The following is a 23,062-nucleotide window of genomic DNA, read 5'->3' on the forward strand; positions in this document are numbered from 1 at the left end:
CGTTTATGCTAATAGCGAGCAGTGCTCTGATTTTCATTCGCACAAATTCATCATTCCTATCCAGTTAAGTGACTTTCTTGTTCAAATATTCAATATTTTACTAATTGGCAGATTATTAATAGGAATGACTACATGACTTGCTTACTCCAACTTCACCTAACATCTCTGACTTTAACATTTTTAAGCATACAAAATGATTGTCTCATCTGTTTAGCAAAATCCATGGACCAAGTTATATATCTTGACTCCATTAAGAAGAAGTTGATATAACTCTTTAAATACTTCTACTAAAATGGCTAAAGAGTAATGGTAAAAACAAGAAGCTTTAACATTTATTTCTGTTTTTTTAAGGAGTAATATTTTCAAATGGTAAATGCAAATTCATATAGACTGTATGCAACAACTTTGAAACCAATATTCTTATATGTTCTTGGAAGTCAAGAACATGTTCACTATAATGAATAACCCATAAAAATATTGAAAACATTTCAACTCATATTTGACATCAATGGTATAAATCAAATGAGAAATTGACAATTTATGGAAATGATTTCACTCTACAGACAGAACAGTCTATAAGAAGATAATTCATAAGACAAAGCACATAAAAAAGCATGCGTGTTTCCATAAGAGAGATGCGTGGTTCTAGAGACTAATATTATTGATGAGTGGCAGGTTGATTGGGTAAAATTTAAAGAAATGAGTCCCTTCATATCAGGAGTGTCAAATTCAAAGCCTGGAGACTGGATCCGTCCTACAGAGGGATTAGATCTTGTCCATGGGGCCACTCTGGAAACAGCAAAGGGATGACCTATGGTGCCTCTGCCAGCAAAAACAGAGCTTTTTCTGCCACATTTTTGCTGGCAGAGGTTGCAGGAAGCTGTTGCAGTAGAAAACAGAGCTCGAGACCCATTTTCTCTGGCAGAGAACTCAGGCCACCACAGACACCCCAACACGAGTGACATGGAGCTGGCCATGCCCACAGTGGCCGCACCCACTACAGCCCCCTGAGGTCAAACACAACCCTGATGCAGCCCTCAATGATTGGGTTTGACACCCCTACTTTATATTATAATCAATGCTAATAAAATACAGAAAGAGAAATATAGAAATCTGCTACAGGTCAGAAAGAGAGAAAAATCAGAAATCAGTGGCATATACGCATCTAAAGAGGAGGAACAGTTTTTTAAAAATAATAATAACTGGTATTATTTTATTTAGAAAGAACAAATACAACAGAAAAAATATTCTGGATTGAAGAGCAAAAGTGTGGAAAGTGGAAGAGAAAAAAAACCTTTAATTTGCAGTTTGTGCACAAAGTTCAAAGGTCAATATTAGATGGATCATCCAGCAGTTGGAAATGAAAGAAGATTGGCATTCCTATTGGTCAGGAATTGTTAGTGCTCTTTGGATGATCTGTTGCTTTGCTTTCTGAACCATATTTCCCTTTGTGCCTGGATACTCAAACCACTTCAAAAGGTAAGTGTTACTGCATGCCAAAGAGTGAGCTTTCCTTCTCCTTTTATAGCAGTATTGCTATTTTAAATAGATAATCATTCCTCCGGCAAATGGATGATAAAGAGGTAAACCCAACAAAAGAGAGTCCCAAAGAAGACAAAAACAAATAAAAGATTGAACTGGGTGTGGGAAACAGGCAATCTTTTCCTTCTGGCCTGAACAGCATTGCTAAAATTAGGAGGCCCTTTAAAAAAAAAATAAAAAAATAAAAGGAAGTCTGGGAAATCTTTAGAAAGGACCTCCAAGTTTTATCAATGCTGTTAATGACAGAAGGGAAAGTATTATCCTATTCTGTCCACCCAATCCTGTCTTTTATTTTTTATAACAAATGAACAAACAAGTTTCCAAGGGACAACAGATTGAAAAACGTATACCTATTGGCAGGGGTGGGGTACTGCCTGGACCAGGGGGGGGGGCAGGAACGCAGTGGTATAGTGGAAATGGAGCTCCCCCCAGAGCACCCAATTTGCACTGAAAGATGTTGAAATAAAATGCATAAGCCATGCCCACAGTGTGGTAGTAACAATTTTGGTAGCCCTTCACTAGCTATTGGTTTTTTTAAATAACATTTCTCCCTTATTGCAATCAAAATAAATAACTAAGAGATTGTGTTCTCACTTTTTTTTTCATCCCATAGGTCCTTCTTGTCTGGAATGCTATTAGTTTCACTAAAGAAGAAAACTGGTCTCAGTGATCAGCATTTTGGATCTCTTAGTTCATTCTTTCAAAGTTGTACAAAGTTTGAGCCAAATTAGGTGTATTGTTCAGTAGTGGGAACAAATCCTATAACAATTAGATAATAGATGTGGGGAGGACAGACACAGTAGCACTTGGCTGTCATTTCTCTCCTCCTCTTTTTTTCTTTAATTCTGTCAAACCCAAAGCAAACAAGAAAGAAAGAAAGAAAGAAAGAAAGAAAGAAAGAAAGAAAGAAAGAAAGAAAGAAAGAAAGAAAGAAAGAAAGAAAGAAAGAAAGAAAGAAAAATAATAATAAATACAATAATAGATGGATGGATAGATAGATAGATAGATAGATAGATAGATAGATAGATAGATAGATAGATAGATAGATAGAGTGAATGTATTTTCTCTCACATAAATGTCATTTTCAATCTAAGGCAAGTCTGGCTTTAAATCTCAGAAGAACTAAGATTCCTTAGAATCTTAGAAAATTCTAACATTAGAAGATAATGTTGTACTTAGGCATGCTTCCAGAGTAATGAGAGCAATTTGTACATCACCTTCAATTCACTAAATAAATTGTGCTTCACTATATCATGTAAGCGGATGAGCATCCCACAATTCACAGAATGAAGCCTGGGGTTTTATTTCTCCTCTCACTTACAATTTAGTATAACTTGCGGAACAGAGTCTTTGCAACTTTTAAAGTTAACTTTTGTACAAACTGACTGAGAATATAAATAAATGTAGACCATTGGCACCATAGCTTGCTTGCTTATGATTTGATTTGATTTGATTTGATTTGATTTCTATGCCGCTCTTCTCTTGAGACAAGGCTTACAACAAGCATGTTAGAAATCTAAATAAAATTATAATCTAAAAATCCCCATAGGTAAAAATTAAACTGCAGAAAAAGGATGAAAGCTGACTCTGGTTGGCATACCACGGGGTTGCCTGACATCCTGTGATAAGGCACCAGATCAACAATTAAGTTGATTACTTACATTCCACATACATACTTCTTTCCTTAAAAGGAGCATACTTCCTTATCAATTGAAAAACAGCTCTGGAAAATACCTCCATAAAGCACATAGGCAATGGACTTTAAAACTACAACATGAATTGATCACTCATTGCCCATGAGGCAATCATGAAACCCCCTATGCATCAACCAACCAATGGGATTCTGTAAAGTGATTTCCTAGTACCCAATGAGATGTAACTTGATGACTAATGGTATGTTACTGGAGGATAATAAAAGGAGGTGCCAGGCTTTGTCCCGAAGAAGTGCCTTCCCAGAAGATGCCACCTTGCCTCCTGTCTCTTGATTGACATCATTAAACAAACAGATTCATACATCATACATTGTGCATTCATTCATTGGGCAGGGAAAGATATTAAAATTTGGCAGTGTTTGCAGGTGCCAAGTCCTGCTGGAAAATTAAGTCAGCGTCCCCATAAAGCTTGTCTGTAGAAGGAAGCATGAAGTGCTCCAAAATCTCCTGGTAGAAAGCTGTTTTGACCCTGGACTTACTGAAGCACAGCAACACCAGAAGATGACATGGCTCCCCAAATCAACACAGACTGTGGAAATTTCACACTGGACTTCAAGTATCTTGCAGTGTGTGCCTCTCTATTCTTCCTCCATACTCTGGGTCCTTGGTTTCCAAATGAGATGCAAAAGTTTCCACAGTCTGTGTTGATATTTTAGTAGTGTCACAGGCTGATAGCTTCTATGCCACACTGCATTGAGGTAGTAATTGCTGCAAAAGGGGCCCAAACCAAGTACTGAGTACATATTCATGCTTAGATTTTTCAGAGGTCTGATAATGTTCTATGTACAATCCTTGTCTTATTGATCGCATGTAATATTCTAATTTTCTGAGATTGTGGATTTGGGGTTTTCGTGAGTTGTACCCCTTTATCATCACAATTATGGCAAATCACGGCTTGAACTATCTTGCCTTGCATGTAAAGAGTTTCTCTCATATATTAATTTCACCTTTTAATTTGCATTACTGAAATAAATGAACTTTTGCATAATATTCTAATTTTTTGAGTTTCACCTGTAATAGATAACAAAAGAAAAAGAAAAGATAAAAAACCAAAGTATTATAGATATGCCAGGCAAGTCTGTTATAACCAGGTTTGTATGTCACAACTTTTTTTTCTCCTTTCTAAATGGATTATTAACAGGGTACTCTGAAATTCTGTAAGCATATTTAGAGCTTAAGTGGCTCATTGCATTTGGGTTTGTGAAATACAATAGATCTATCTACTTAGTATTGCTTACTCTCTTTTTTTGTTAAGCAGTGACAGAGAAAAGTTACCTGATGTTCACATATAACAATTGATTTCAAAGCATGAAGAAACAAGCAAGCAAATGCAAATGTTCTAAAAGACTTTGTTTTCATTGAGTATAATATTTAGTATATTGACTGCTGAGATTGTCTGTATTTTCTGATACCTTGTGCAGCAAAAATAAAATGTCACAGGCTGACTATGATGATGAAGCTGCATCCTGGCACACCATTGACATTAAAGATCAATGAAGCAACCAATTTGTGCACAATGGAAAATCCATTAAAATAAAGTATATTGATGATCTGTTGACAAATAAGCACTTAGTCAAGTCACTTGAAAGAGTATAGCTAACAGCCACTGCCATTACTTATAAATATTTGTTTGCATACTTGCTACTTGAATAGATCATGAACATATAAACAATTTTTTTGAAGTATAGTTCATTCATTTATTATGATTTTAAAATAAAAAGCTGCTGAATACACAACATTCAAGAACTGCTAAAATTGAATTTCAATTCAAGATTTTCTTATAATCTTACCTATATTCTTTAATTAAGAAGGTGCAAATAAAGAGTAGGTTTTATATATGAATTTGCATAATAAATAAATACATTTTAAATTGTAAACATAGCTGAAAAGAAAGCCCCAGTTTAGTCTACTGGTTAAGACACCAAGCTAGAAACTAGGAGATGAGTTCTAGTTCCATGAAGCCAGCTGGATGTCTTTGGGCCATTTATTCTTTTCAGCCCAATTCACCTCATAGCATTGTTACAGTGGAGAGAATAGGGGAGTAGTTGATACGTTTGTTGCTTTGAGTTACATATAAAAATAATAAAGGCAGGTCAGAAATTTATAGCTTTATCTGTCAGGATATGTGATTCATAATCATTTGGAGAGCAAAAGCTATCCACTGCAGAAGTAAACTACACAGGAACCAACTGTATAGAAGGATAAGACACAGGTTTTTTTTTTTTTAAAAAAAAGATTGACCTAAGGTGATTTAATTAATCACTGACCTTTAACTACCGTGTTTCCCCGATAGTAAGACACCCCCGATTGTAAGACGTATCGGGGGTTTCAGGGGAGTTGGCTAATATGAGCAGTACCCCGAAAGTAAGACATATGTCTTACTTTCGGGGAAACACGGGGGTATTGCCGCCTCCCTCTCATCCACCTGCCTTGCCACAGTCGGAGCTACCGTTCGTGCCGCAGCCAGAGCCGCGCCGCTTCGGCCAGGGCCGCCGCCTCGCCTGCCGGGTGGCCCAAGCTCTGGGCGCAGCGCGCCACCGCCAGCTGGCACCAGGCTGCATAAGGGAGACTCTCCTGGGCGCGCAGCTCCCTCGCCAGCGCCGTGAACTGCTCCGACACCTCTGACACGTTGGGCTTGCGCAGGAAACGCAGTCGGAGCTCCCGCTCGTGCCGCAGCCAGAGCCGCGCCACTTCGGCCAGGGCCGCCGCCTCGCCCGCCGGGTGGCCCAAGCTCTGGGTGCAGTGCGCCACCGCCAGCTGGCACCAGGCCGCGTAAGGGAGACTCTCCTGGGCGCGCATCTCCCTCGCCAGTGCCGCGAACTTCTCCAACGCCTCCGACACGTTGGGCTTGCGCAGGAAGCACTTGTGGAGCTTAGACGACACCAGCCGGTAGCGCGTCAGGAAGTCGCCGAAGAGGCCTCGCCAGGGCCGAAGCCCGAAGACGAGCCGGCCCCGGTGCCCGGGACAATATAAGACATACCCCGAAAGTAAGACATAGTGGGGCTTTTGGGGATAAAAAGAAAGTAAGACACTGTCTTACTTTCGGGGAAACACGGTATGTCTTTTAAACTTTCTCTACCTCTGCTCTAATTGTCATTGTATACGCAAAATTGCTGAGACAGTATCAGAACAAGTGGGGATTTTGGTAGTTACTTAATATAAGATTATTTTATTTTATAATAGTAAAACAATATCTTATTTTTTAACAGAGGAAGGGAAAAGGAGTTGGTTCCTTAATTCTAATATATCTTATGATATCTTAAATTTGAATAAAGATATCAGGTATATGTTTTCACAGATGAAAGCCATAAGACTCTTACTTTTTTTACTCCTACAGACCAAGGTAAATGCTTCTTTGACATCTCGCTAATGAATCTTCCAAATGGTCATAGAACATCGAGTAAACATCAAGTAGCCGCTCCGAGTCTGTGGAGAGGGGCAGCATACAAATCAAATCAAATCAAATCAAATCAAATCAAATCACATCACATCAAATCAAATCAAATCAAATCAAATCAAATCAACAAACAAACAAACTCCCTAAAATTGAAGATGACACTGCGGGTGTAAATAGGATTAAAAATTGAATTGGTTGCTTTGGTTTCATTTAGCTTCTTGGCCACATATGTTTTCAGATAACAAGTGCTCATTCGATGAACTAGAAACATTTTGCAATGTCTGAATATTTTTTATCTTATCACATTGAAAATCTATATTTTAACACTTTGGGGTTTGTTTTTTGTTCAAACTGCCATTCTTTGAGGACCTGTATACTGCATGAATCAAAAAAAGGGCCGTGAAAATATTTACAGACACCTCACATCCTGGACACAAACTTTTCAACTCCTACCCTGAAAACAACACTATAGAACACTGCACATCCCATCACAACTAGACGCAAGAACATTTTTTCCCCCGAACACCATCACTCTGCTAAACAAATAATTCCCTCAACACTGTCAAACTATTTACTAAAACTGCACTACTGTACTATTAATTTTCTCATCATTCCCATCACCCATCTCCTGCCACTAATGACTGTATGACTGTAACTTTGTTGCTTGTATATCAGAGATTTTCTCCATTGAAAAATAAATCAGATGATGTCACAGTTGACTGTTTTTAGCTAGAGACTGGAAACCACACCCAGCTCTAAGCTTAGATTCTTGCACAGACTCAGTAGCACATAGAAACATAGAAGATTGATAGCAGAAAAAGACCTCATGGACCATCTAGTCTGCCCTTATACTATTTCCTGTATTTTATCTTAGAATGGATATTTGTTTCTCCCAGGCATGTTTAAATTCAGTTACTGTGGCTTTACCAACCACGTCTGCTGAAAGTTTGTTCCAAGCATCTACTACTCATGCAACTGCATGCAAGGAGGAGTGTTGATATATTCATGAGCTGGAAGAGTCATGTGGTAACTCCATCAGCCAATGGGAGTTTTCTTGATAATGGCACAATGCAGACAATTCACATGCACAGCCTTTAATTTCAGCCAGACTTCTTTTGCAGTCTTTAAATTGGCAACATTTATAAATTATTCTTCATCTAAACTCAAGATGAGATAAGCCATTGTTAGATCATTAGTTTTCTGATCTCCAGGTGGAAACACTTGTGGTGATTTTCTACCATATACCACAACTCCTTAGCCTTCAGGAAACACTCCATCTTTGCAGCCCAAACCATGTAATTCTTCTGCCCCAAATCAGGCATAGAGCTTTCCTTAAATTCCATTGCAGTCATTCTGCTAACTCTGCCTTGTTTTTATACTTTCTAAACATAGACAGCGTCTTCAGCTTTAAATTACTATGCAGTCCTTTGTGAGCTCTGGACCCACAACTATCAGAGATTTTCTCCATTGAAAAATGAATCTGAAGCTCTCCCAGTTGACTTCTTTTAACTGAATCAAATAACTTCTTTATAATCATAATAAAAATATTTACAGTACCACAATGCAGAGAATTACAGCAAGTTCAGAATGAATACTTACAGAGACCTGGTAGAGAGAGGCATAATATTGGTAGAGACCGGAGACCACACTAAGCTCTAAGTTTAGTTTATTGCACAGACTCAGTAGCACTTAACTCCCATTGGCTGACTGAGTTACCACATGACTCTTCCAGCTCATGAATATCTCAACATTGTATCTTTATAATTTATATTGATTGGCTCCTAATATGATTGGATTGTTATTTGTACAGTATCTGGACTGTCATTAAGTGTTATATCTTATGATTCTTGATGAACTTTTCTTCTACGTACACTAAGAGAATATGCATCAAGACAAATTTCTTGTGTGTCCAATCACACTTGGCCAATAAAATTCTATTCTACTCTATTCTAACTTGTTTTTCACAGTCTAATATTTAATTGTGTTGGTTTTTCTTTCCCCCATGGCCCCATCTTGTGGTAATATTCAAAAGAAAAGGTAATCCAAAATGCAGCACAAACTAAAGGCAATGTAATAAGACCATCAATATATTCTCAGTGCTAAAAGAACTAATGCAAATTGCAATGACATTTAACAGATGAAAGCTCTAGAAATTTTTGCTTAAATATATTGTTCAAAAATTCATTCAGAAATAAAGTGGCAAAATATGAAAGGAAATAGAATGTACATAATTCATTTCAATTCATATAGCGATGCACTCTAGTCAACAACATAATCAATCTAAATGATATTTATTTGGGTTGAAACAAACATCAAAGAAGTAGAAACCTAGTGTTTCTAATTTGAAAGAAAAATATCTAAATATCAAATCACATATCCTTTTCCTCTTTCCTCTTTTATTCCTCTTCTCTACCATGGAAGGAACACTAGATGTCCCTCCTTTTTCTTCCAAATAATTTATAGCAAATGGCCAAACTGAATAATAAATTTCTATTAAAAAAACCAGTCTTCTTTACTTGAACTTACGTACCAGTGCACACAGAGAGAGTCCATGCCTAAGTGAAGGTATCACCTTCACTTATCATTCTTTTTTTTTGACTGATTTTTTTAAAAAATCACTTATCATTCCAATTACACAGGAGAAATTAACTGTCAGCCACTTGAATCAGATTGAAACCATTGCGTTCATAGATCCATGTATGCGTGCATGACCATTTCATCTAATGTTCTGTACATTATAACTGTATATGCTTCAAATAAGAGTTTGAAGAGGTATTTTTGACTTCTGCAAGCATGTGCCAAGGGTAAATAGAAATGTTCCATTAGTGGATTTAATCATTTGGACCATAACTTAAACACAGCCCTTAAAACTTTCTTCAGATTTCTATTAAAGCCTGAAAAATGGCTTGGCTGCTTTGATGATGAGCAAAGAGGTGACCAGCTGGCCTAATGTCTGAAGTAAGCACTTCTTGTGAATCAGCTTGAAAATAGGATTAGGACTACAGTATTATTATAATTATTCACTATTTTATTATTTTATTTATTTATTATTTTATCCCACCTTTTTTCTTTTATAAATAATTTACTCCTACCAATTTTTCCCCACAACACGCCTCCTCCTGTTTTCTCCACAACAACAACCCTCTGAGATGAGTTGGACTGAGATGGAATGACTCACCCAGTCAGGTTTCATTTATTTTAAGCAGGGTCACACACTGGCAAACTCCCATGCCTAGTTTAGCAAAAGAAAAAAAAGTCCGACCCGATACATCATGTGATGCCGCTGTGATGATGCAACTTTGGCACCTCTGACTCTAAGCAATTATACCCCACTCTTCAGCTTGAAAGACCTCAGAATGGCTTATGAATAATAAAACAAATTATAAAGGAATGAAAAAGAACGGAAAACAACAAAACATGTTCATTTATTTTAATTGTTTTAATTTATGTAATAAATACATAGAGGTTAACAATATAAAACACTAGCCAAATATCTGTGCTCCATTATGGAACTACTGTATGTCATTGGGCTTGATAATGGACACTTACAGCTTGAAAATTAATGAGTTATTACAATTGGCCTCGCCTCCCCCCTTCTCTCCTCAGGCTTGCCCCACAGAATCCACTCTACTTCCCCCCTCAGATAGATAGATAGATAGATAGATAGATAGATAGATAGATAGATAGATAGATAGATAGATAGATAGATAGATAGATATTGATAGAGAGAATGAGAGGAAGAAAGAGAGAGCGAGAGCGAGAGAGATAACGACAAGCTATCACAATAGCATGAATACCTAAAACATAATGCCACAGTCAACAACACTGGTTTCCCTCATTCACTACTAATTCTCTAGATTAGAACAATTCCATCTTTACTAGCTTTTAGTAAAGATGGTATTGCTAAAAAGCAAAGTTGTAATAGTAGGCTTTTGAGGAGGACTATTTTTTGTATTTTTTAAAAGAAGTTAGAACTCTCCAGTCAAAATAAAGTAATTTACTAAATTTTTAAAAACCATAATTGACTAATCAAAGAGTTTTAAAAATAAATATTCAGTATTGAACATAAAAACAATAACAATGTGCAGTATACAAGAATATGTTACAGTTATGCTGGGGAGGGTACTGTAATGTTCTATGACAGACACAGATATAATATATAAGAAGGGATGTAAAGGTATGAAAAGCTCACTTGTTTATCTTTAGATTAAGGAAGGGTTATAATAAAGCCACAGAAAACCCAGATTTATCCTGTGAAATGTTGCAAGATCCGAGAGCCTTTAAAAAAAACAAAACAACCCCAACAACAACTGTCTGTTCAAATGAGAATGTTTTATGAAACAAACATATCGATAATCTCTCCATTTGAGAACTGAAAAGGGTCTCAGAGGTCACCTAATTCAAATATTTTCATTTAACTAGGCTCCAATAAACAAACACTGGTAAACACTCATTCACATTTGACCTGAAAAGAAAACCATAACTAAGAAGGCTTCACTATTTCTCCAGCATATAAAAGCCCTAGCTTTGGTTTTTTGCATGTTTCAACTGTATATTTTCATTTTAATTGTATATAATAAAACCTATTATCTCTTTGCTTATTTTTATATGTATTAGCTAGCTCAGAAAAGGTAAAAAAAATATCTTGCTAAATAGCTAAAATAGAAAATATTTGCTTTTTGTTCTGTTGCTACTCACAAATTACATATTTTAAAGGTTTTGCCTATTGTTAGAAAATAGTTGTCCAGGGTGGGCAGCAATAAACATTCAGCAGTATCATGGCAAACTGAGTAGGCAAAGTCATATCCCACTTTCTAGCAGAATCATTTCACAAATGGAAAAATCCTCCAAGAGGATTTTATAACTGTCTTTTTTAGGTGTGAGTTATAGGGAAACAACTAATATCAATAGTGCTTGTCAGAACTCTCTTGAGGTAATCAGAGTCACTATACTAATTCAACAAGACTAATCTATAACAAAGCTTGCAATAAATCATATAAGAGACCATGGAAGTTATCTCTTGCAATAATGTAAATGTTGATATCACTTGAAATACTGCTTGCATTCCCTCTTCAATGGTCATTAGAATTCACTTGCAATGGCTTCATCAGCTTGTTCATTTTTTCCATTTTAAAAGATCAGTGCATTTATGTCCTTAATCTACAGAATTGGTATCAACATTTAGTCTAAGCTTTGAAGATAAGCCTAATATATTTTGAACTTATGATTCATCAAGATGCACCATTCCTTTTTGTGGGTAGTCAATATTCATTGTGTCTTCTACTATTATGAATTTGCCTATCCCATAGTATTTGTAAATCTATATTTGCAATGTTTTTATATCATTTGTAGACATGCACATGTTCATGTTTGCTGAGATCAAACAAGTAGACATTCTGCCATCTAATAATCTCACTGATTATTGAAGACTATTGATTATTGAAGAGAATTGAACCTTGAAGTAAATAAAAAATTTACAATAATGTTACCCAGGCTCAGGAAATGTTAAACTTTTCTCAGCTAATGCCTACCCTATCATGGAATTTCTTTTTGTGACCCCAAGCCAAGGCATACTACATGAAGGAAGTTTATTGCAAAGGTTGTGAAGCTTTCGATGCCAGCAAGGACACTGTCATGATGGACTACTGGAAGTCAGTCAGTATACAATATTATTGATAATGTTTTTATAGCCTGAGACAGTATTACTCAATAACACTCAATAAAATGTTTGACAAGACTGGATGAAAAATGTCAGCTATTTTGAACATAAATATAAGATACAGTGTCAAAATATCATGTGTGTTACATGGCAAATAAGTGAGGAAGGCTACAGTGACAGGAAAGTTTGGCAGAAAAGGCATTAAAACCCACCAATGAAGACCTGAATGAGATGGTATATTAAGGCATGAGTGTCACAGTGGTCAAAATATTGGAATAATATTCTGTTCTGGAAAACCTATTCAATGATATGAAAGAAGTTGACCCTAGCATGTAGCCTCTGTTGAATTTTCCCTTCTACCAAGTCACTTAAAGATTTAGGCAAAATGCCAGAGATAAAATTTTTCAAGCTAGTTTGGAAGGGAAAATGTCCTAATCTATCAAGAACCACCCTCCTGAGATAGAACTGGCAGGTGTTGATATACTGCCCTCATCAACAACTTCTTCTTCTGCAGAATAATTTCTACCAACTTTTTTCTATATTTTCTTGGAGCAAGTCACAGTTGAGAGGTTTAATTACCCCACTAGACATTCTGCAACTCCATCAAAAGTAAGATTTTTATGATTTTATAAAACTTTACCAACTTAATCTTTTTGAAAAAAGATTTATTTCTAAGAAATATTTATATTAAGGCTTTTTAAAACAGAATTGCTCATAGGAGAAGATCATGTATTGATTGATTGATGAAAATATTGAGACCATAGGCTCATAGGAAAGCAACCCTGTATTTCTCCTAGAAAAAAACCCTCAGCTGTTGTGGTAACTTTACACAAAGTATAATGAATAATTAATTTGCTGTATTTCTACTCTATTTCATCTTATATTTCTGTCTTTGATTTTTCCTAAGCAAAGGCAAGGATTTCATTTGTCTCTTCTGTAATTATATGGCTTTTCTGGTTTCTAGATTTCTGGTTTGCACACTGGACTAACTTTTAAAGATATTTCTGAATCTATAGAAATAGAGCTGTGTGGTACACAACTCAACCCTTTCTTCTTCTTGACATTAAGTCACTGATGTCCTCCATTGTGTACAATTGTTCAATCATTTCTTTATACATGTAATTTATCATACTGCAGCTCACAGTCTGCTATCATTTCTTCTAAGATCTTATGATTAATATTTTCTGAAATCAGACTATTCAATATCTACCCTGTTCCTGTTGTTACCTAAATTGGTCACACTGGTGACCAAAAATGACACTAATGTTTTTTTGTATAATTTATTTTTTCGGAATCCATTATAGTTCTTGCCAACAGCACAGTAATTTCTAAATGATCCCAAATGGAAAGTAATTACCTGGATTCACATAAAGGGCCTCAAAAATCATACCTACGAGCTGGTTCAAAATTCTTTAATAAAATCTAGTTCTATAAAGAAACATATTTACATAGCCAAGAACTTCCAAATCTACCTTTATTTATCTTTCTTTCTTTCTTTCTTTCTTTCTTTCTTTCTTTATTTTATTATTTAGATTTGTATGCCGCCCCTCTCCTCTCTTGTGTTGCTATTTCCTTATTTCGTTCTGTCTGGATACATTTGAAAAAAGTTCCTCTTTGGTGAGAATACCAAAGCAAAATAGGAATTGATGAGTTCTGTCCTTTGGTTATCACTTCTTACTATGCTAGTATGTTTTTTAAGCAGCAAACCCATATTTTCATTTTAGCTACTTTTACTATTCCATAGGCAAACAATGTCTATTCTAAAAAGACAGATGTGGACAGATACATTGAAGAGAAGGAAGAGAGAGAGAGACAGAGAGAGACAGAGAGAGAGAGAGAGAGAGAGAGAGAGAGAGAGAGAGAGACAGACAGAGAAAAGGTTAGGTGACTTACTAATGGAATAGGTTTCCAGTGCAAATAATGCATGACAGAAATTAATTTAGAGATGGGGACATGAACAACACAATAGCCAATAGTGGGTGAGGTGGATGGGTGGGTGGGTGGATGATAGATAGACAGTTGATAGATAGCTAGATAGCTAGATAATGTCATTATCAATATAATGTATCCTAATTATAAAGAGAAATTGCATAATACTGAAGAAGCATGATTGAGACAAAGAACTGAGATGAAACACAAGTTATAAAATATCCTTGAGTTAGAGAAATCCAGGCACTCAAAGTAGGGAAATCATCTTGATTTTTTTAAATAAAAATAGTAGTTTTTGTTGGAATCTCTTGGAATATTATAACCAATTTGACACTGGCTGTAGAATTCCCATTTTAATAATACCAAGAAACATTATGGAAACAATAAGTGCTTGAAAGGTTGTCAGACTGGGCAGTTCATCTTTTAATCTTGTTCTACTGGACATACATTCTATAAGTAAAAAATGCTGAATTTGATTAAGAAAATCAATTTGTTTGTGATATTCAAGATGCAAGAACATTTGAAGTGTGTTATTTAAGCAGCAAATGTTTACAGGCCAATGCTGTATGAACTTACTTTATCTTAAGCTGTTGAAATGGAGGTCACAGTCATGATAAAACAATGAAATTCACCTTGAATATGCATTACCACACTTTTTAGTAATCTGACATTTTAGCAGCATAGTCTAAATGCTATCAGTAAGTATTAGTGGAAGTGTATCCTTGATCTATGCTTATTTTAGTTCACAAGGGGTCCTATTTGTTTTTATTGAGGTTAATGGATCTGTGAATACAAATCCATTAACCTCAGAATTTTTAAATGTTAAATCAGTAGCTTTAAATAGATGTTAACGTGAGGCAGCAATTACTGATACTGCAATACGAACTAGAGGGCAATATTTGGTCTATTGTCTACCAAGAATATGGTAAATTGGAAGACAAGTGAAATAAAGAAAACATTAAATAAAGAGGCCATTTAAGAAGCACCCCTAATAGTGAAGCTATTGAGATCAAGACAGGCAAACGTTTTAATGAGGGATCAAGGATTTGGTCTGGGAAGAACCAATTTCATGAATATCTTATTAGAATACAGAAATCATCTACTTTTTTTAAAATGAAATTATTATGCAAAAAAAAGAAAGAATAACACATACAAAACACTTATTTTAAATAGCCATAGCTATATATGAGGGGAATAGATCAAAATATAAATACTTTGAAAACTGAAAGTGATATGGAATGGTAAAATATAGTTTATTAGCTCTTAACTATGAAATTCATATTCATATTAAAAAACCCTAGGAGAAGTGGAATGGACAACTAGGTGGGTTTATCTCTGATGGTAATGTTTACTGAAACTTAACATATTTCACTAGAGATACCTTTAGGTGTCTTTGGTTTTCATTCCATTCTTATGGAAGGCAGCATTCTCAGTCACAGAATGAGCTGATCTGTGTGAAAATGAGTTGAAAAAAACAAAATTCATGACCAAAAATATGACAAATAAGCAAACCAAGGAATTAGAAACCGAATTGGGATTCACTAGTACGAAAAAAATTAAATATTTAGAAATAAATTTAACTAATAGATGTTCAACAGTAAAAAAAGATAACTATACAAAACTAGTAAACCAAACCAAGGTAGAATTAGAAAAATGGAGTAAGCTACAATTATCACTGATGGGAAGAATAGCATCAATTAAAATGAGTATACTTCCGAAATTTCTATACCTATTTCAAACTATACCAATAAAATTGAACTCTAAATTTTTTACGGAATTAAATAAAATAATATCGAAATTCATATGGCAAGGTAAAAAATCAAGGGTAAAGATAGTAGATTTACAAGATATTAAAAATAGAGGGGGATTCGGAATGCCAGATTGGAAAATGTATTATAAAGCAGCTTCATTGATGTGGATAAAAGAATGGATCAATCTTGATAATAAACGAATTTTACAATTGGAGGGTCATGATTTGGATAAAGGTTGGCATGCCTACTTATGGGACATAGGAGATAAAATACCAAAATATTTTAATAGGCATCTAATCAGACAGTCTTTACTCAAAACATGGAAAGAGATAAGACATAAACATTATATAAAAATACCAAATTGGCTATCCACAATGGAAGCTCAAATATATACAAATACAATAGAACTGAGAAAAAAAAATTAAATATAAAGAAATATTAGATACAAACTGTAAACTCAAAAGTAGGAAAGAATTAATAATACAAAATATAAATATAGATTGGTGGACATACCTACAAATTCAATCTAGATATAAAAAGGATATGGAACAATCAGGTATAGAAAGAATTACCCAACCACTAGATAAACTATTGACAGGCCCAGAAGAAAAAGCAATATCTAAAATATATAAATATCTGATGGAATATGAAAGACCAGAGGAGATAGTTAAAGGTACAATGATTGCCTGGGTGAAAAACGTAGGCCATAATATATATATAGAGGAATGGGAACAGATTTGGAAGAGAAATATTAAATTAACAAAATCCACAATATATAAAGAAAACCAATATAAAATGCTATACCGTTGGCACCTTCCACCCAAAAGACTAGCTAAAATGCATAAAAATTACAGCCCAATGTGTTGGAAATGTAAAAACACTCAAGGCACCTTCTTTCACCTATGGTGCTTATGTCCAGAGACAAGAAAATACTGGAAAAAAATAAATAATTGGTTGTGTCAAATAACAAATACAAAAATAGAATATACGCCAGAATTTTTTTTACTGGGTATTATGAGAGGTAACTATTCTAAAAATGTAAAATATTTAAGCTTGCATATTACAACAGCTGCAAGAATTGTATTTGCACAGAACTGGAAAAATCCGCAAATACCTGAAGATAATGAGATTATCAAGAAAATATACAACTGTGCAGAGATGGACAGATTGACAATGGAACTTAATAATTGAAAAGAATCAGACTATTATGAAACCTGGACAAAATGGTACCAATGGACAAAAAAAAGAAACTTAAAAGAAGCAATGGAATAAAACATCAAGAAATCTAAAAGTAATTAGAAGACAATGTCAATAGGAATGTATATACGATGTAGATTCATCTGTAAATATGACTATGTACTTTAAAAAAAAGGAAAAAATTAATAAATATATATTTAAAAAAAAGACAGAAAATGAGTTGAAGAAAAAAATAAAATAAATCAAATGAAATTAATCACATCCCAGTCTCATATGCGCTGGATGCACAGAAAGAACATGGACAACAAGTAGCTGGAATTAAATGGGGTCACTGTATTGAATTAACAAAACATATATAGCCGCCCCGAGTCTTCGGAGAGGGGCGGCATACAAATCCAAATAATAAATAAATAAATAAATAAATAACGATTATGAACAAAATGGCCAGGACCTTCAGAGGCCACTAATAATTTTGGGGCGGAAATCTACTCCATAACATTCCTGGGCAACTCTGGGCATAGCTCCTTGCTGAAACAGGCAAAGGGGTCAATGCCTTCGCCTGTTACCTGGCCACGCTCAGCATGTAGGAGGGCTCACAGTTCAATCCCCTTCCGGTTATTGGATTAGGTGAGTCCCAAGGGCATACCCCCTCTAATAGCCCCAGATGCAAGGTACCTTGAGTTCCTGACGAGAGCCTGCCCATCATCTTTGAAAGATGCCCAAAGGAGTACACACAGTTGCTATGCTGCCCCATTCTTCCCCTAACCTGCCAAGGAGTGGGGGTCAGATCTCTATCTTGCCCCCCCGACTCCCTCTGCACTAAACTCATAACAGAGCAGGGGGGGACAGCCCCCCCTGCCTAACTCCACCATGGGAAGCAGATGAGGTAGCAGGCTTTGAATGCATGAAATGACCACTATCTGTTTGTTCTCTACCACCAATCCACGAAAGCTGTGTGGCATGGAACCAGAGATCAGGTATAACAACATCCCAAGTAGGGTCCTTTCAAATGTGACCCTCATGCGATTGTAGCCAGGAAGTGCACTCATACTCAAAATGAGCCCTAACTATAAGGTCAATGTATTTCAGCATTGCCGCAGCTCTACCCAGCTCTCTTTCGATAACCATTGAAATATAAGTTAGAAAGACATAAAGCCATGAACTAAAACATCTCTCCTTCTTTGCCCACTCAGCCCGCGCTTCCTCGTCTTTTTTGTTCTTAGGAACCTTTCTGTTCAACAGGGAGAATATATCCACATATTCCGCTTTCCATATACTTTCTCTGATGGAAGGGTGTAAATGAAACCCAAGTGAAGCGGAAGGCAGATCCCAGGGAATAGCTCCAGGCCTTAATGCTGCTAAAGGATCTACTGGACTAGATGTTTCTGCAAGGCTCCCAGTCATCATGTCTGAAGCCAAGCTGAAGCCGCTCCCATAGGTGCCATGCTCAAGTAAACCAGGGCATTAGGGGCAGTAGCCGCCCATACCTGCATGAAAATGGCAGCCGATCCTAAACCCTGCGTTGAGGGGCCCAAGCTTACAGTGTTCATTAACTGGGATGTGTGACCAAGTGTTGCCTCAGTGGCTTGCGCTGTGACATGTGGTGTAACCTGCTCACCTGCCGGAAGTTGCTGATATTCAAGAGGTCGTGCTGCTGCGTCAACTGCACACTCAGTTGAACTGGCCTCGATAGCAGTGTTAGGCCCCGGTTGCATTGAAGGCTCAGTTGGAGGGCTCCCCAATGATGCTGAGGGAGTGGCAGGCTGACTCTCTGGCCCCCTTCTGCAAACTAACATCAAACATGCGTCCAAGGAATCAAGCCGCTTGAGTATCCTAGAAAAAGAGTGAGCCAGATAGGCCCACACTCAATCCTAGAAGCCTCAATCCTAGCAGCCTGTTCCTTTGCTGCACTCTCTGCTTGCCTCACCCTAGCAGAAGGCTGCACCACCCTTTTGGGCTGAGAACTGGGCACTGGGGCTGCAGCCGTGGCCTTTCGCTTCCTGGGCACCATACCCAATTACCTTGCGCAGCAAAGAGAAACCAAAACCAGCCCTTACACCGGTCAGTGCTTGTCCAAGCCTGCCCGGACTACACCCAACTGCAAGGATATGGTGGACCAAGAAACTACTGACACCCCCCCCCCCGAAACTGGTTCTGATACAGTTTAAAAAACCAAGCCAACCAAAATCTATACCCCCCCCAGTTGTGGGCCCTTTAATTAGGATGGGGGGGCAGTATGGTATGGCACCTGACTGCTGCCCCAAAAAAGGGGGGCAAATAAGCCTGACAAAGCCTAACGCCCCTCACGCTTATGCGACCACACTGGCCCAGGAGTGCCTGAAAGGAAGGCCCAAACAGGGAGAAGTGGCTGGGAAGCAGTCACCCCCAACTGCTAGACCCAGCTGTGGGTGGGTGGAGGGTGGGCAGTGGCAGCAATGAGTCAGGGCCCATAACCAACTCTTGCGTCTCCCGAGAGGCCTATCCGAAGGCCTACCCCATTCTAACAGCTCCTTTGATCCCTTGGCTGCTGCCTGGCAAGGCAGAGAATCACCAATTTAGGCCATGAGATCCTATCAGAAATCCTCCCCCAACCCCTCCAAAAACCTCAGCACAGCCTGCTGGAGGCCTGCGCATTCACCTTTCCTTCTAAACGTCATGTGAGATTATCAATAGATTAAAATTTTAAACAATTGAGGTAGAACTTCCTATCCTAATTTAGGACTGAGTGTCTAATCTTAAATTACAGAAAAGTGGTAGTGACTGGCATGGCTATTATGAACTAAAAAACTTAAGATTCTATTGAGTCAAGTTTGATTGCTAGTCACTGCATGGATAAATGCATGCCATGAATAAATATGATCTTTGTCATTGTTTTCTTTTAGGGTTTCTATTTAAATTTTGCTTAAAAGTTTAAACTTTTTATAACTTAACTTTAACCATTTTTAGGCAGTCCAAAGATGGCTGAGTACTGACAATTGCTGTAACAAATAAATATGGCACTATTATAAAGCTGGAAAGAAAATGTTTTTTCAACATATAAAATAATAGATGGGAACTGGAACTTATTTTAACATTCTGTTATTATTGCTATCATTCTTTTATTTTACTTTTATTAACATTGTTATATAAATTAGAGAAGCAGTTGTAAATTATAAACAACCATCTGTCAAACATCCAACTAATATATCCCATGAAATAAAATCCAAGGCATTCATTTCCTATTAAAGTCTATTAGGAACATATCAAATTGGCAAAGACATGGTGCAATTCTGACTCTGACCTAGATCTGGAATTTCACTCAATAAAAAGCAAAAAACAGAAACACCCATCCCCCCTGAGTCATAATCTCCAATCAGTTCTCAGACTGTCAGTCCAGTGACTTCCAACTCCACCTTTTTCCAGGTGCAGGCATATTTTCTGTTTCCATGGGAAGGAATACCACCTAGAAATAACATCCCCCCTTTATCTCTATAATGCCCCTTTCAACAGTTGGCAAGTGTGAATTAATACGTAATTCCTTTACTAGCAAAGTTAAAAGCTGAAAAAAGAATATACAATATAAAATGGCTATACACAGGTCATCTTCAGGGTCGACACAGCAACTACCATGATCCCCAAAAAGGATGTCTCTCTCTATATATATACTCTATTTATGCGTACAGTAATACCTTGTCTTACGAACTTAATTGGTTCCCGGGGGAGGTTCGTAAGGCGAAAAGTTCGTAAACAATAGGAAACAATGTAAAATCAATTAATCTGTGCAACAACAAAAAACCCCGCAAAAAACCACCACCGCCTGGCTGTCACCTTTTGAAACAGCCGGGGGGCTTCTCGGCGGCCTCCCGAATGCCGAACACCAAATCCGAACTTCCAGGTTCGGTGTTCAGGAGGCCACCGAGAAGCCCCCCGGCTGTTTCAAAAGGTGACAGCTTGGCGGCGGGGCTTCTCAGCGGCTCCCGAACGCCGAACCCAGAGATTCGGCAAAAGTTTGGGTTCGGGAGGCCGCTGAGAAGCCCCGCCGCCCGGCTGTCACCTTTTGAAACAGCCGGGGGGCTTGTCAGTGGCCTCCTGAACCTGAACTTTTGCCGAACTTCCAGGTTCGGGGTTCGGGAGGCCACTGAGAAGCCCCGCCATCCGGCTGTCACCTTTTAAAAGAGCCAGGAGGCTTCTCAGAGGCCTCCCGAATGCCAAACCCGAAAGTTCGGGTTTGGCGTTCAGGTTCAGGAGGACGCTGAGAAGCCCCCCAGCTCATGATAAGTCTCATTTGATTTCTCGCCTGGAGCGTCTCTGCAGACAAGTCTTTAAAAATGCATATTGGAGTGGCTTTATAATGTAAATTTGGAATTTGCTTTAATTCTCTGAAGATTTCTGCTGCTCTCCTTTCCGAAATGAATCTTACGATAAGAGATGAGAAGAAAAATCTTACACAAATGGTATTATACACCAGCACAACTTGCACACTTCCAAGGGAAAGAGAAAGGTAATTGTTGGCATGGTTGCCAAAAGAAAGGAATTTTCATGCATATGTTCTGGGAGTGTGTAGAAATTCAGAAATTTTGGAAGGAAGTGCAGAATGAAATAAATAAAATGTTAAATATCAATTGGACAATTACAAAAGAAATAGCGATTTTAATTAAACAAAGAGAACTAAGAGATTTTAAAGAAATAAAAACTGCAGCATTGGAAAGTGCTCAAGCGGTAGTGGTATTGGGTTGGAAAGAGTCTATAAAATGGACATTACAGAACTGGTACTGGTACATGGTGGATCACATACATTTTGAAATCATGGAAATAAGATTAAACAACTTTTATGAAAACAAACTGGAGAAGCTGATGGTACGATGGAATAAGGTGAAAGGTTATATGTTGAGTAGAATCTGTGATGCAAATGTGAAAAATAAACTCCAATCACTCTTTCAGTAATAACAAATGCAAAGTAGAGCCAAGGAAATATATATATATATATATATATATATATATATATATATATATATATATATATATATATATATAAACTAGTAAATTTTCGAACCCCCTGCAATGGGTGGTGGTGGTGATGGGGGTTCTTTTGTCGGTCAGGTGATGGGCACATGCACTGTGCACTGTTTTATGTTTGTTTTTTATGTAACCATATTTACAAAATCAATAAAAATATATTTTAAAAAAAGAGAGAGAGAAGCCCCCCAGCTGTTTTAAAAAGCGACAGCCGGGCAGCGGGGATTTTTGGCGGTGGCGGCGGCAGCAGGTTTGTAAGAAGAAAAATGTTCGTAAGAAGAGGCAAAAAATTTCTGAACTCTGGGTTCGTATCTCAGGTTGTTCGTAAGACGAGGGGTTCGTATCATGAGGTACCACTGTATATGTATATGAAGAGGGAAGGAGAAGGGGGGAGAGAGAGAGAAACAGAGAAAGAAATAGAGTGTGTGAGAGAGAGCACAATGGTGTATATACTCTCATGCAGAGACATTCTGGTGTTAGAAATGTTGTCACTCTTCTTGCCGTTATTTTGCTGACAAAAGAATATAAATGTGAAATCTAACATTCTGATTTGGAAGAATCTCAACTAAATTTACTTCCAAATAAGCTTCCAAATAATATTTTTGTGACAGAGATTAAGGAAGATGACCTTGATCAAAATATGGAAGAATTATTACCTAGATAAGGAGAGCTGAAACAACAATAAAAATAATAATATTCAGAGGCAATTCAGATTCACATCTCTTTGATTCACTGGTGCATAAGAGATGAAAAGAAGTGTATACACACTCACACACACACACACACACACACACACACACGGGGGGAGAGGGAGGGAGGAAGGATGGGAAAGAGAGGGGGAGGGAGGGAGGGGGAGGGAGAGAGAAATGTAAGCTTTTAT

Source organism: Erythrolamprus reginae, chromosome 2, assembly GCF_031021105.1.
Source record: "Erythrolamprus reginae isolate rEryReg1 chromosome 2, rEryReg1.hap1, whole genome shotgun sequence".
In the NCBI taxonomy this organism is placed as follows: Eukaryota; Metazoa; Chordata; class Lepidosauria; order Squamata; family Dipsadidae; genus Erythrolamprus; species Erythrolamprus reginae.